General features: G+C 38.6%; 1 protein-coding gene across 2 annotated transcripts in view; it reads right to left on the reverse strand.

Annotated features, from left to right (window-relative positions):
* SYNPR (synaptoporin) overlaps window positions 1-13,412 on the reverse strand; it is a 340,637-nt gene that overhangs the window by 70,387 nt on the left and 256,838 nt on the right. The window lies entirely within an intron of this gene.

A 13,412-nucleotide genomic window follows, 5' to 3' on the forward strand; every position in this document is an offset into this window, starting at 1 on the left:
ATTTTCACTCTCACTTTCTCACAAGTGTATAGGAGAGTTTTACAGAAGCTATATGATGTAAGAAGCAGCTATTATTCTGACAGTTCATGGAATGTGCATTTGCATATTTTTGTATTTTATAAATTTATTAGTTATGATTTCTAATATGATAAATATCTATGGATATAATCTACAAAAATAAAAAGCTCTTTGTGGTCCTCAATCATTTAAAAAATGTGGAGGGGTCTTGAGACTTCACATTTGAGAACTGCTGATCTAGATGATAAATTTTGACTTCCCTCAAATTATCTCATTTTACTTACGCCCGCTTTTGGTAATTCAGGGAATATGGGATGGATGGCCTGATTCACCATTTCACACAGGTATTTCTTTTCACTTAGCAGGTATTTACTGAGTATCTACTATATGCAAGTCATCACACTAAGCAGTAGTTTTTATTGTCATCATCTTTCTTTCTTTCTTTCTTTCTTTTTTTTTGAGACGGAATCTCGCTCTGTCGCCCAGGCTGGAGTGCAGTGGCGCAATCTCGGCTCACTATTGTCATCATCTTTCAAAGAGTATATGGCAGGTGCTCTCTGTCCTCAGTGAGTACTGAATAAAATGCTCTTTTATCCAAACTGAAACTGCCCAGATATTCTCTATTCAACTGATTGTCCATGCCTGACTCAGAGAGGAGCCCTGTCTATCTTAAGTTATAAATGCTCCTTGGTCTTTGACCATTTTACTTCTCCAGGTTTCTCAGGCTGGAGGTAGGAAAATAGAGGTCAGACTTAGCCTACTGGGGTGATTACCCAGTATAAACATTACCTCTCCATCCTTTATCTCATTCCTAAAGGGGAGTCAGAGACTGAGGCTTAATATGGGGAATTTACAACATGAAATTTGCAAGCAGTGTTACTTATCTTAGTATCTCCCATGAAGGGGCATCTGATGTTTTTGCTTACCTGCATGTATTATTTATTTTCTGAACAGTTTCTTGCTTTTCAGGTTTGAAACTCAGAACTAGATCTGATCAATTATCATATTTTATCCACTGGGCTTGAGGATCTAAGGCATGTAAACTCAATTCTATGCCAAAATAATAAGGCCAATACAGAAGAAAACATGGGGATAAAGAGAGAGAAAGAGATTGTAGTTTCTTATTGTGTCTCTAGCACCTAGCACAGTGACTGGCACATTTGGTGCTCAAAATTTTTATTGATTCAGTTGACTTTCACCTGGCTTCTTTATGAGTGACTGGAGCACCTCAGATAAAACAATGGCTCATATAACTTTTATTTTGAATAAGCATCAGCTGTAGAAATACCCACTGGCACGTCAAAGTTTGATAAAATCCATTTCTTCTCTGTCTTTCCTCTCTTTTTGCTGCTACCTTGTACCACTATTTTTAGCTTGTTATTTTTATCCCAAGTGCCCTCTTGAGAAGACAGTTGTTTTATATCAGGACACTGGATATTGCATGATTGAAAAGCATTCTTTTCTGAAATTAATTTTAGTTTTGCTTTTTCTATGTTTAGCTTCCCTGGGCTCCTAAACTTGTGAAAGAAATTTCACATGTGGGCAGCCTATGCCAATATTCATAGTCTGGATTTCAAGCCAAGGAACATAAACTAAAGAAGACTGAGTGAGTGGGAAGGGAAATAATTTTATAAAAGGAGGATTATATTAGCAGGATTTAGTACTCACTAGATTGGCTCCTTTAATGATTGAAGAAAAAATTCACCCTAAGTTAAGATTTCCATCTTAAATCTATGTAATTATTCCAGAACTCCCCCTACTATTCAGTGGGTTTGGTGGCCTGTGATAACTCAGGTCAATAGAAAGAACTGGTGCATTTTGCTGTCCCGCAGAATGACTAAGGCCAGTAGATTGTAATTCTGAACCTGTGGTTGGTTGACGCTTTTAAGAAGCCATGTTCAAAAAATAAAATTTGGTTACCTAATCAAACTCCCTTCTGCCATATGCAATTAGAGGAATGTCTTCTGAGAAATTCGAGGTAAGATGTGTCTCTTGTTTATTGTCAAGACTGAGTCCAAGAGGTAAAAAAAAAAAAAAAAAAAAAAAAGAATTGGCAGTACACTGGCTGTCCGTTCCTTAATTCCTTAAAGCTGCCCGCCTCTGCTTGGTTTTATTCTTTCTCTCTTTTGGGGGCAAAATGGAAGTCTGACATTCGCAACTTACCAGCTCAGTAGCCCTGACTAGCAGAGGCCATCGCTCTCCCAGCTCCAAGAGAAAAACTTCAAATTAGGTCACATGTTCGTCTCAAAAACAATCACCAAGGCCAGAGAAATAGATGTACTAATTGGCCAGGCTGCAGTCACATGTGTGTGTGTGTGTGGGGGGGGGGCGGTTGTGTGTGTGTGTGTGTAGGAGTGATAGGAGGTGAAATTTCACATGAACCTCACTGAATGGGTTCTTCATTAAAAAGAAGAGTTCAATACTAAAAAAAAGAAAGAACACATGTCTTCTGTATGTGTCTCTCCTCTAGCAAATCATGTCTGGGTCTTTTAAAAAACTCTTGCCAAGTATGAAGTAGATGCCCAATACATATTTGTCTAGTGAACATACAGTTATACACAATATTGTATATGCCTTACTGCATAGCAAGGGCCAACTCTGTGTATGTCCTGATGTGGACATTTTATTGAATTCATGCCCATTATGTTACAACCATTTCCACCTCCCTCTTTTTCCTTCCTTGACATGCAGAGGCTCGTTTCCTTTTGTGCATGTCTCCACTTTGTCCATCTCCAAGTACTACTCAAGTATATTTCCTCCACGAAGCCTTCCCTGAGGATCGTATGATTCATTATTTTCCCCAACTTTGAGGACCTTGTTTTCTGCACCTTGCCCATTCAGTAGTAAAGTGTTTCTTAGACCATGGCTCTATGGTCAGACTACTCATGTTAAAATCTCCACCACTTCCTCGCTGTGTCACCTGAGCTAATTTCTTAACTTCTTTGTCTATAGAAGATGATAATAACATGACCTACTTCACAAGGAATAAATAATAGGGTGTCTGTAAAAAGCTTAGCACCATGCCGAGCACATAGTAAGTGTTTAATAAATACTATTATTATCACTGATGAAATAAATAGCTGTACTCCTCTAGCAGACACACGTGGTAGCTCCTGTAGATATTGATATGCCTCCTACATTAAGCTCTTTTTTCTGTTTGAGGGCCTTCCTCTACCCAGGCAAATTTACTATGCTGCAAGCAGGCACAACTGGAAGTGTGGGAGAGTTAACATTTTTGGATTCAGCCCTAAAACAGTGGAGGGTGGAAGTCAGTGGGTAAATGGCCCAGCCTCTCTACCCTCTGTCTGGGGATTCTTGGGTGTGTTCCATACAGTTTCTCAGAGGATCCCAGCAGGACTGAGCCCCAGTTGCCCACAGTGATAACCTGCTCATTAATGCAAACTTTACTGGCTTGCTCCCTTCTCTGTCTCGCTTACCCCATGTCTTTCTTGTGCTTTCTGAAATCACCTCCTATATAGGCTCCTTGTGCCTAGGTCTTTGTTTTAAGGTCTGCCTTAGGGAAACCCAAATTAAGACAGCTCAGAGCAGTTTCCATTTTTAAAGTTGTTACTCAGGATATTTTCACTGTGGGCAAGGACCATACCCTTCTTTTGTGGCTCTATATTGCTTGGTATGTTTTGAGGATCTACATTCAATAACTACTTGCTGAATAACTGATGTTTTGAGGACATTTTTAGTATTTAGATACCAGAGAAGGAAGTTCTGTGATATGTCTGATGAGATTAATTTTCTATTTGCATTCCTGTTAGGTTCAAGTTTGGGACACACATGCATAAAAGCCTGAACTTCCTTTGGAAACTCGAGCCCAGGAACTAAAACTTGTGAAAACGCACCAAAAATTGGGTTTATTTATAAAAATAACTTCACACCTCCCTTCATGGATTCTACTTTGTTGTGGAATCACCCATCTATTGAGTGACTAATACTAACACACACAGATGCCAAAATATAAACTGTAAGCCACAAAGTTGTATATTTTTTTCAGTGATGCAAAAACTTCAAACTGAAACTGAAACAACAGATGTCCTGGTGCAGAGGTGAAAGCAGAAGAAGGGAAGAGAGAAAGGGCCTTTGCTTTCCTGAAACTAAACAAATGATGAGAGCATCTCAGGAATCTAGTTAAGTGAGGCTTATTTCTTCTGAATATAGTTAGCTAGGCTCCTGTTTGTTTTTATATACAAATAATAAAATCATATTTAAAAAAGTAAGACATAGAAAGATATATTAATAATGTGTAAGATTCATATTGAAGATTATATCAGTTAGCTATTGCCATGATAATGCAGTGTAATTAACCACCTCCAAACTCAGTGGTTCAAAACCAGCACCATCTATTCTTGCTCTTATGCTTATGGGTTGGTTGAAGTGGCTCTGCTTCATGCATGTTCATTCTAGGACTCAGGATGAAGAGGGATCCCTCCACGGGGAGGAAGCCTTCTCTCGCTGATGGTGGGGGCACAGGATGGCAAGCAGAAACATGCAATGCTTATTAAGGCCTCATGTGGGAAATGACATCCTATCACTTCTGCCCACTTTCTATTAATCAAAACAAGTCACCTACCAAGCCCAAAATCAATGGGGCAGATGAATATACTGTTTCTATGAGATCATGGCAAAGGTGGCTTTGCAAAATACTAGTTGGAGGAAGGGGAGGAAGAATTGTGACCAACAGTTCTGGCTCCACAGGGAATAATATTAATTATCATTAACTGCTGTGTAATGTTCACTATGCCCCAGCACTTTGGCCTCCTTCCATTCACAAAACGTATTCTCACCATTCCACTAATTATTCTCTCTGCTTGGAATTATTTTCCCACATATCTCTTCTGCTATAATGTAGGCTCTGTGAAGGCAATTGTTCCCGGTTTGTTTTGTTTACTTATAGTGGTTTCTTATCTCTAGGATGCCATCAGCTGCTTAAATATTTGGATTAGTGCATCAAAAAAGCCTCTCGATCAAATGTCATTGTAAATTATTAATCTTTTTTGTCTATGTGATAATCCCCTTCAAATGTTGCAAACCACAGTGTGCTTAAGTGGTAGGGCAAGGAAATATTGTTTTGGAAAGACAGCAATCTGGGTTAAATTTATCCACCAGAGGTTGTATGTCCTATGGCAATACATTCATGATTCAACTCTTAAATTTCTCAGGTTTATTGACGACCAAGGGTAGATGTTCCAAAGAAAAGTTTCAGGATCCTGTAATCTAGACGGTTAGTCGTACAAGAATATTCCACAGAGCAAGAAGAATTTCTTGTTCTTCTTAGGAAGCTCAGCTTACCCTGGGTTGCTTGAGGACTGACTTAAAAGCTCACATTTAGAAGGCAAATACTTATTCATTGTAGAATGGATTTCCAAAGGTAATTTGAATTCAACAGACGAAAGTATTTAAGGCTGAACTCTAAGACACTTTCTGTGATTAGAATATATCCTGGCATCATAGAATCTTTCAACCAGAAGATACTCTTTTATTCATTTTTCTGCCTTTAAGCATTCATTCATTCATTCATTTCTTCAGTAAACATTTCTAACTGCCACCAGGTGCCAGGCACTGTGCCAGACCTTATAACACAAAGACAGATGCTTCAAGAAGCTTATACACCAATGAAAGACCAACACATAAACAGAAGATTACCATAGAGTATGATTTGTGCCAGAATAAAGATGTGTGTATGGTTCAGCTGGACCTTCAGATAAATGCAGTTCAATGTTGAACTAAAGATTAGAGAGATCTAGTAAAGATAAAATCTGAGCCAACTCATGAAGGAAGAATAAGAAATTTGCAGGGCAGGAAAGGGGTTGAAGTGAGATGGGAAAGTGGGTAGAAGTTTGTAGACAAAGGGTAGAGTGTGTACATAGTTATAAAAGAGTCTGAAAATGGCAAGTTTGGGGAGGTACAAGTCATTTTACATGTTTACCATCTCAGAGAAAGGATGACTGACCCTGATTTTTTTTTAAGTAACAGCTTTATGGAGATATAATTAACATATCAGTCACCCTTTAAAGTGCACGTTTCAGTAAGCTATCATATATTCATAGTTTAATGTATTCACAGAGTTTTAGTATATTTACAGAGTAACCTACATACTATCTAATTTCAGAACATTTTCATTTCCCCAAAAAGAAGCCTCATACCTATTAGCAGTCGCATCCCATTCATTCATCCCTCAGCCCTGGAAACTCTAATCTACTTTGTTTCTATGTATTTGCATATTCTGAAAATTTTATAGAAATGGACTGGCATATTGTACTTAGCATGACGTTTTGAAGGTTTATCCACGTTGTTGCATGTATCAGTACTTCATTCCTTTTATATTGCTAAATAATATTCCATTGTATAGATACATCACCTTTAAAAAATTCATTCATCAATTGGTAGATATTTGAGTTGTTTCCATTTTGAGCTATTATAAATAAAGCTGCTAGGAACATTCACGTACAGGTTTTTGTGTGGACATATATTTTCACTTCTCATAGGTGATATACTTAGGAGTGGAATTGTTAGATCATACAGTTTAGTGGTAACATAATCATATGTTTAACATTTGGAGGAACTGCCAAACTGTTTTCCAAAGTGGTTTTAGAATTTTACAATCCTACTAGCAATGTAAGAGAAATTCAGTTTTTCCACAGCCTTGTCAATACTTGTTATTGTCTGTCTTTTTTATTTTAACCATCTCACGGAGGCTGAAATAGTACCTACTTGTAGTTTTGATTTGCATTTCCCTAATGAGTAATAATGTTGAGCACCTTTTAATGTGCTTTTTAGCTATTTGTATATCTTCTTGGATGAATGTCTACTCAAATCCTTTGCCCATTTTAAAACTGGTTGTCTTTTTATTGTTAAGTTATAAGAATTCTTCATATATTCTGGATGTAAGTTCCTTTTTGGATTTGTTATTTGCATAATTTGTCTTCCATTCTGTAGATGGTTTATTCACTTTCTTGATGAATTACTTTGTAAAAGGTTTTTTATTCCTTAAATTTTTAAAATTTTTATTTTATTTTTTGTAGAGATGAGGGTTTCCCTATGTTGAGCAGGCTGGTCTCGAATTTTTGGCCTCAAGTGATTCTCCCATCTCAGCCTCCCAAAATGCTGGGGTTACAGGCATGAACTACTGCACCTGGCTGATAGAGTCCTTTAAAATACAAATGTTTTTAAAATTTGTGATGAAATACAGTTTATCCATTTTTTTTGTGGTTGTCTATACCTTTGATATCCTATCTAAGAAACGATTGCCTAGCCCAAGGTCATAAAAATTTACTCCTATATTTTCTTCTAAGTGTTTTGTAGTTTTAGCTCTTACATTGTCTATGTTCCATTATGAGTTAATTTTTGTAAATGGTATGAGGTAGGGCTCCAACTTCATTTTTTTTCATGTGGATATTCAGTTGTCTGAGCACCTTTTGTTGAAAAGACTATTTTTTTCTCCATTAATATGCCTTGTACTCTTATCAAAAATCATTTGATTATAAGTGTAAAGTTTTATTTATGGACTACCAGTTCTTCTCCATTGGTCTGTATGTCTATCCTTATGCCAATACTATGCTGTCTTGATTACCTAGATTTTAGTTAATGTTAGAGAAATACATTCCACCATCTCTATTAATAAGCTGTTCCGGAGCAAATAGACACAAGGGTAAAAAATATTAATCAGTTCTTTTTTCCTCTGTATTTAGTCCTACTAAAACAACTGACAATCATTTTCAGAGTCAGTAGAAGGAATCACAGGTTATTATAGTCTATATAAAAATGGCTTTTATGCTGATGATCTTTTTTCCTATCCACAAAAAATTTCTTGGAAGTCATATTTTTAGTATCACAATATATATTCCTGCCTTTAATATATATTTATTGAGGAATTGTTCTTTGTAAGGATAAGTAATTTAAGTACTTCAGAAAATAATTACTAAAGTAATTAACTACATCTGTAATTGTATGTGTGCATGTATGCAGAGTGTATTTATTTTCCATGCAATTATTTTCTTTACTTTAGTTCTGCTACTTATCAGCCATGGAAACATAGGCAAGTTACTTAATTTGTTTGATCCTTAGTTTCCTAATACTGACAGTAACTACTCTCATTGGGTTCTGACATGATTGGCTGTTTGTCCCCTCCACTTTCATATTGTAATTTGATACCCAATGTGGCAATGTTGGGAGGTGAGCCTGGTGGAAGGTGCTGGGGTTATGGGGGTGGATCCCTTATGAATAGTTTACTCGTTTTCTCACCCTGGGGAGAGAGGGGATGAGTGAGTTGTCACTCTATTATTTCCCATGAGAGCAGGTTGTTAAAAAGAGCCTGACATTCCCCAACTTTTGTGTGCTCTCTCACCACATGACCTCATCACACAGTGGTACCCTTCTGCTTTCAACTGTGAGCTGGAGCAGTCTGATGCCCTTACCAGATGCAAATGTCCAATCTTGCATTTTCTAGCCACTAGAATTGTAAGCCAAATAAAGCTCTTTTCTTTATAGACTACTCAGTCTCAGCTATTCTGTTACAGCAACACTAACTGGACTGACAGGTTCTTACAAATTTTACATGAGAAATGTACATAACGATTTTAGCAGAGTATCTGATACACAGAAGCACTTAAAAACCTTAAATGATTAGCATTAGTAAGAGAGGTATAATAAATATCTGCTGACAAATGTCACTTTCATGTGTTATTTATTAAAGTGAGATACTGCAAATGAGAAAAAATGTAATTTCTAGAACTTCTACAATTTCACTAAACAAACCCAGTTTATTCATTTTTCCTTCTAGCTATAACTTGGTTCTGTACCCACGTGAGAAAGCACAAAAGTGTTGACAGAAATTCAATTACCTTAATGTTCTCATCAATTCCAATTTCAGATTTAGCCATTATTTGATGACTTCTTCCAGGGTTTATTTGGTCTTTTTTTTTTCTGTTAGAAAACATGGCTTTCTAAGCAATTTAACAAGGTAATAAAGCCCCGACATCCATGAGCAACATCAATGGTGGACAAGCTATTTGATAGTATTTCTCTAAATGTGTTGTACTTGAACTTCAAGTCGGATCTATTTAAATACAAGTTTTCTAGGGTCTCATATTTCCTACTAGCTATAAGAGTGTTCTGGTCCTTACAGTAGTTTTCTAATTTGGATATTTTCCAAGGGAATACTGTCATCGACAGTAGCAACATTATCAGTGCTTTGGTTGCCAAAACACTCAATCTCTCTTCTTTTGTTAATGGCACCTTGATTTCCTTTTGGGAAATAACATCTCTTGGAGAGACTGCATTTCTTTTATGGAAGGGTCTATTCGATAGCCAAGGGATGGGCATATGACCAAACTCAGACCAACAAGGCTTTTTTTCTAGATTTTGAACCCTGAATAGCATGGCTGGTTGAGTTGAATCATGCCTATAACAATGCATGAGTTGAACTACAAATTGAAGCCATTTGTTAGTTTCCACTGTACATGTGCCTTGAGCTGCTTTGTTTCCTGTATGTTTTGGAGGCCAGTTTTCAGCCTTCCCTTTCATTATGTGAATGTCTTCACGTGTTTACAATAAATCCCTTCTCTACTTTTATTACCCCAAAGTAATTTCTGTTACTTGTAACCTTAGGACTCTTGGTGATACAAAACTTATCTCTATCCCTGACAATTCTCAGAATCTTTAAAACAAAAAGGACTAACTAAAATGAGTTTTCCATATGCACGTTTTTGTTGCTTCTTTAATCTCCCAAAAGGCTCACTCCTAAATTCCCTTGAAATTCTTCTCTTCCTTCTAAATTCCAGAATCTCTTAAGTATTCCAGAACTCTCTTCCAAGGGATTTGATTGAGTCCTTGTGTAAGAGGAGATAGTGACATTTGATAATGATAGAGGTAACCATTAAATTCTTCTTTCATTTCCATCCTTCAGTTCTTCAATAAATGTCTACTAAGGGCATACCATACCCTGTCCCAGATGCTAGAAACACAAGAACCACTAGGACAGAGTCTTGTTCCTTAAAGAACCTGCAGTCTAGTAAGGGAGATAAGATCACAGAAATAACGGTAATGCCAGAGAGACTGTGCTGAGTGCTATAATTGTGGTATAGGTCAAGTGCAATGGGAACACAAAGGCAAGAGATTAATTCAGTGCTGGAAGGACTGGGGAAGATTTCAGGGGAGGAGATAAAACTTCAAGTGGACTAATCTTCCTATAAGTACCCAGTGACCAATTATCTCCAGGAAATGGAGTTTGCAAAATTAATCCTGACCTGTAGAGGATAGTTTAATTTTATCTTAGCATGGCGTATTACAATTTCATTGGGCAATGGACTAAATTGCTTAGGACAAACCTGAGGACATAAGGATGTAAAACCTTGCAGGTCTGTGCGTAAGCATCTGGGACCTATTGTTTGCGTCTTATGGACGTCAGTGGGATTTAGCAACAACTGACCATGGCCTGGATTGGGGCCAGTGTGTTTCTTAGCAGTCTTTAAATCTGGTTTAAAATTAACTACCTGCTTAAACAAGCTGCTTGGGCTTATTTTCTCTAAAAGGAGACAATAGCAAGGACAGAAGCCTGCAGCTTGTTCTCAGCTGCCCTGAAAACAGATACTCATTTTATGTTCTTTTATTTCCACACCATCCCTTCTCCTGCCCACACAGTGCAGCCAACTTTCATCTTTATTTTAGCACAGAAAGGATGCTCTGAATTAATCTGGGATGGACAATCAGTCTGACAGAGTGAGCTTGAAAAACTTATTATTGCTCATGGCAATACTTGCAGGGGTTTAGTGTGAAATGCTTCTTTCATGCTGATAACCTCTAAGACATTAGGAAGGAGTGTTATTTGGAACATAAAATGTCATGTAGCTAGGTGACAATGCCTTCACTATGGAGCCAGGGAACATATGATTGAAAGAGGGAAAGCCACTTAATTTTTGAAAGTTCCAGTTTTTCAAAGAGGATGGTTTAATTTCATAGAATAATTTGCCAATGCTCCTTTCCATTTGACTACAAAATTCACATGATGGACAGTGTTTACATTCGTCTTCTATTGAGCAAGAACAAAGGGAAAGAATGGAAGGCCACTGCTTTTCGTAAAAGCTGGGAAGAAAGATATTGCAAGTCGTTATTTTATTGAATCCTGCTAAGTGAATGAATGCATTAGGGAGCAACCTGGTAGACTTACAGTCCCAGAAGCTCCTTGGGAATGACATAACCTTCCTGTAGAGGTAGGTAAATGGAGAGAAAATTTCAATGGGATTTCTAATGCTACTCTCATTTCCCCAACACCAGTGTCCTAAGTTTACAGCTAGGTTCAGTGAAGCCCAGGATGTTCTAAAGATCTTTGTTTATTTGGGAGGAAGTAAATATGGAAAAGGCAGAGGGTCTCTGGATCCTCATTTGTTCCCAGGGCTCACTGGGCAGAGGCCACTTTTGATGTTTATCTGATAGGGCAGAGATGATTACTTGGGCCCAATGAGTGCAAACATATTTGCTGTTGCGGACTGAATTATATCTCCCAAAAAGGTTTTGTTGAAGTCTAGACTCTCAATACTTAAGAATGTGACCTTATATGGAAATGAGGTCATTGCAGATGTAACTAGCTTAGATGAGGTTGTACTGGAGTAGGGTGGACCTCTAACCTAGTGTGACAGATGTAAGAAGACAGTTATGTAAATAGACACACAGGGGGAGTATCATGTGACAGCCGAGGTAGAGCTTGGAGTGATGGAGTTGCAAGCTAAGGAACATCGGAGATTGCTGGAAGACCACCAAAAACCAGGAAGAAGCAAGGAATGACTCCCCTATAAGTTTTAGAGGGAGCAGAGCCCTGCTGTTACCTTGATTTCAGACTTGTAGCTTTCAGAATGATGAGACAATAAATTTCAGTTGTTTTAAACCACCCAGTTTGTGATGCTTTGTTATGGCAGGCCTAGGATACTAATACATTTGCATAAAACTATCCTGGACTGTGTTCTGTTAATACTTGTGACAGTCTTCCAGCATCACGGTCCACTATCTGCCTGCCTCCTCCTCTTCACCTCACCTTAAGCTTTGGGCTCTGTAGGGCATTCAGCATCCCCTTAATTTCCCACATGTTTCCCACTTCCATGAATGTTTCCCCGCTGGCACAGCCAGGACCAGAGCCCAGGAGTCAAAACCCACTCAAAGTCTACTCATCATTCAAATTCAGCTCAAATGCAAACTCCCCCACAAAGCCTGCGTGAGTGAGAATGAGAGAATAGCTGTCTCTTTCAAGGCAATTTGTTTATACTGGCACTCTGCTTTGCCATTTAGCTAGCTAACTACATGTCTAGTTTCTCCCCATAAAACTGGTTTCTCTCCATAACTCCTTAAAACTGGAGACAGTTGTGTTCATTTTGTATCTCTGAGAGGCTTGTTTCTCAAAGTATGGTCCTGAGACCAGGAGCGTCAGGTCACAGACCATTAGTGCCCACCCCAGAGCTTCTGAATGAGAATCTGCACTAAACCAAGTTCCTGTGAGATGCATATGTGCAGGAAAACTTGAGAAGCACCCCTAGAAGACCTTGCAATATAGCTACTATTAATGGAATGCATGCTTCCCATCTGCTACTTTGCTGAGTGTTTTTACTTACATTATTCCAAATTAGTCATCACAGCAATTCTGTTAACAATCCTGAGAGGTTGGTATTATTATTCCTCAATATACAGAAGAGAACCTTCCAGTGAAGATAGATTGGAGACTTTAGGGAGTGCTCCTACATCTCCTTCCACTTGAACACAACTCCCTAGTCAAAGGCTGGGAAGCACCATGGGCCACCCAGGAGCAGTGTCCACCTTGGCTGACACAGCCGGCCATGACTGCTAGGTTAGGTGTGCCCCCTCATCCTACAAAAAGGGCAGAATGGGCTGCGTAATTTGCTGGGCCCAGTGAAAAATAGCAATACGGGAGTTCTTTGTTCAAAAAGCAGGAAAAAGAGGTTTTTTTTTTTTCCTCTTCCTTTATCTCCTTCCAGTCTCATATCTCCTAGGGTGTTTTTATTTGTTATTTAATATCCTCCCTTGGTTACGGGAATACTCACTGGCCCTCACAGGTGTGGGGGTTAGGGTACAGGGGTGGGGAGCAGCAGCCCAACAACTTTGCTGAAGTGCCCCTTCCCGCTAGCTGCTGGACTGGTAGCAATGCACCATGCCATGGTGGGGAAGTCAAGTTAGGGGTCTGCCCTTCCCACATCCTCTCATCCCCACCACTAACTAATGGTGGATGGGTGACTCCCAAAAATATTGTATCCTTTTCGCCTGAGTGTGTTAGGTACCTAAATTGAGAGCTTCAGATGTACAGGAGCCACTTGTCTTAGGCCCAGGCTGTGCCAACAGGGGCCTCCTAGCTCATGTCCTTTAGGGACAGTTGGCTTCCAAAA

Source organism: Nomascus leucogenys, chromosome 21 (assembly GCF_006542625.1).
Source record: "Nomascus leucogenys isolate Asia chromosome 21, Asia_NLE_v1, whole genome shotgun sequence".
NCBI lineage: Eukaryota > Metazoa > Chordata > Mammalia > Primates > Hylobatidae > Nomascus > Nomascus leucogenys.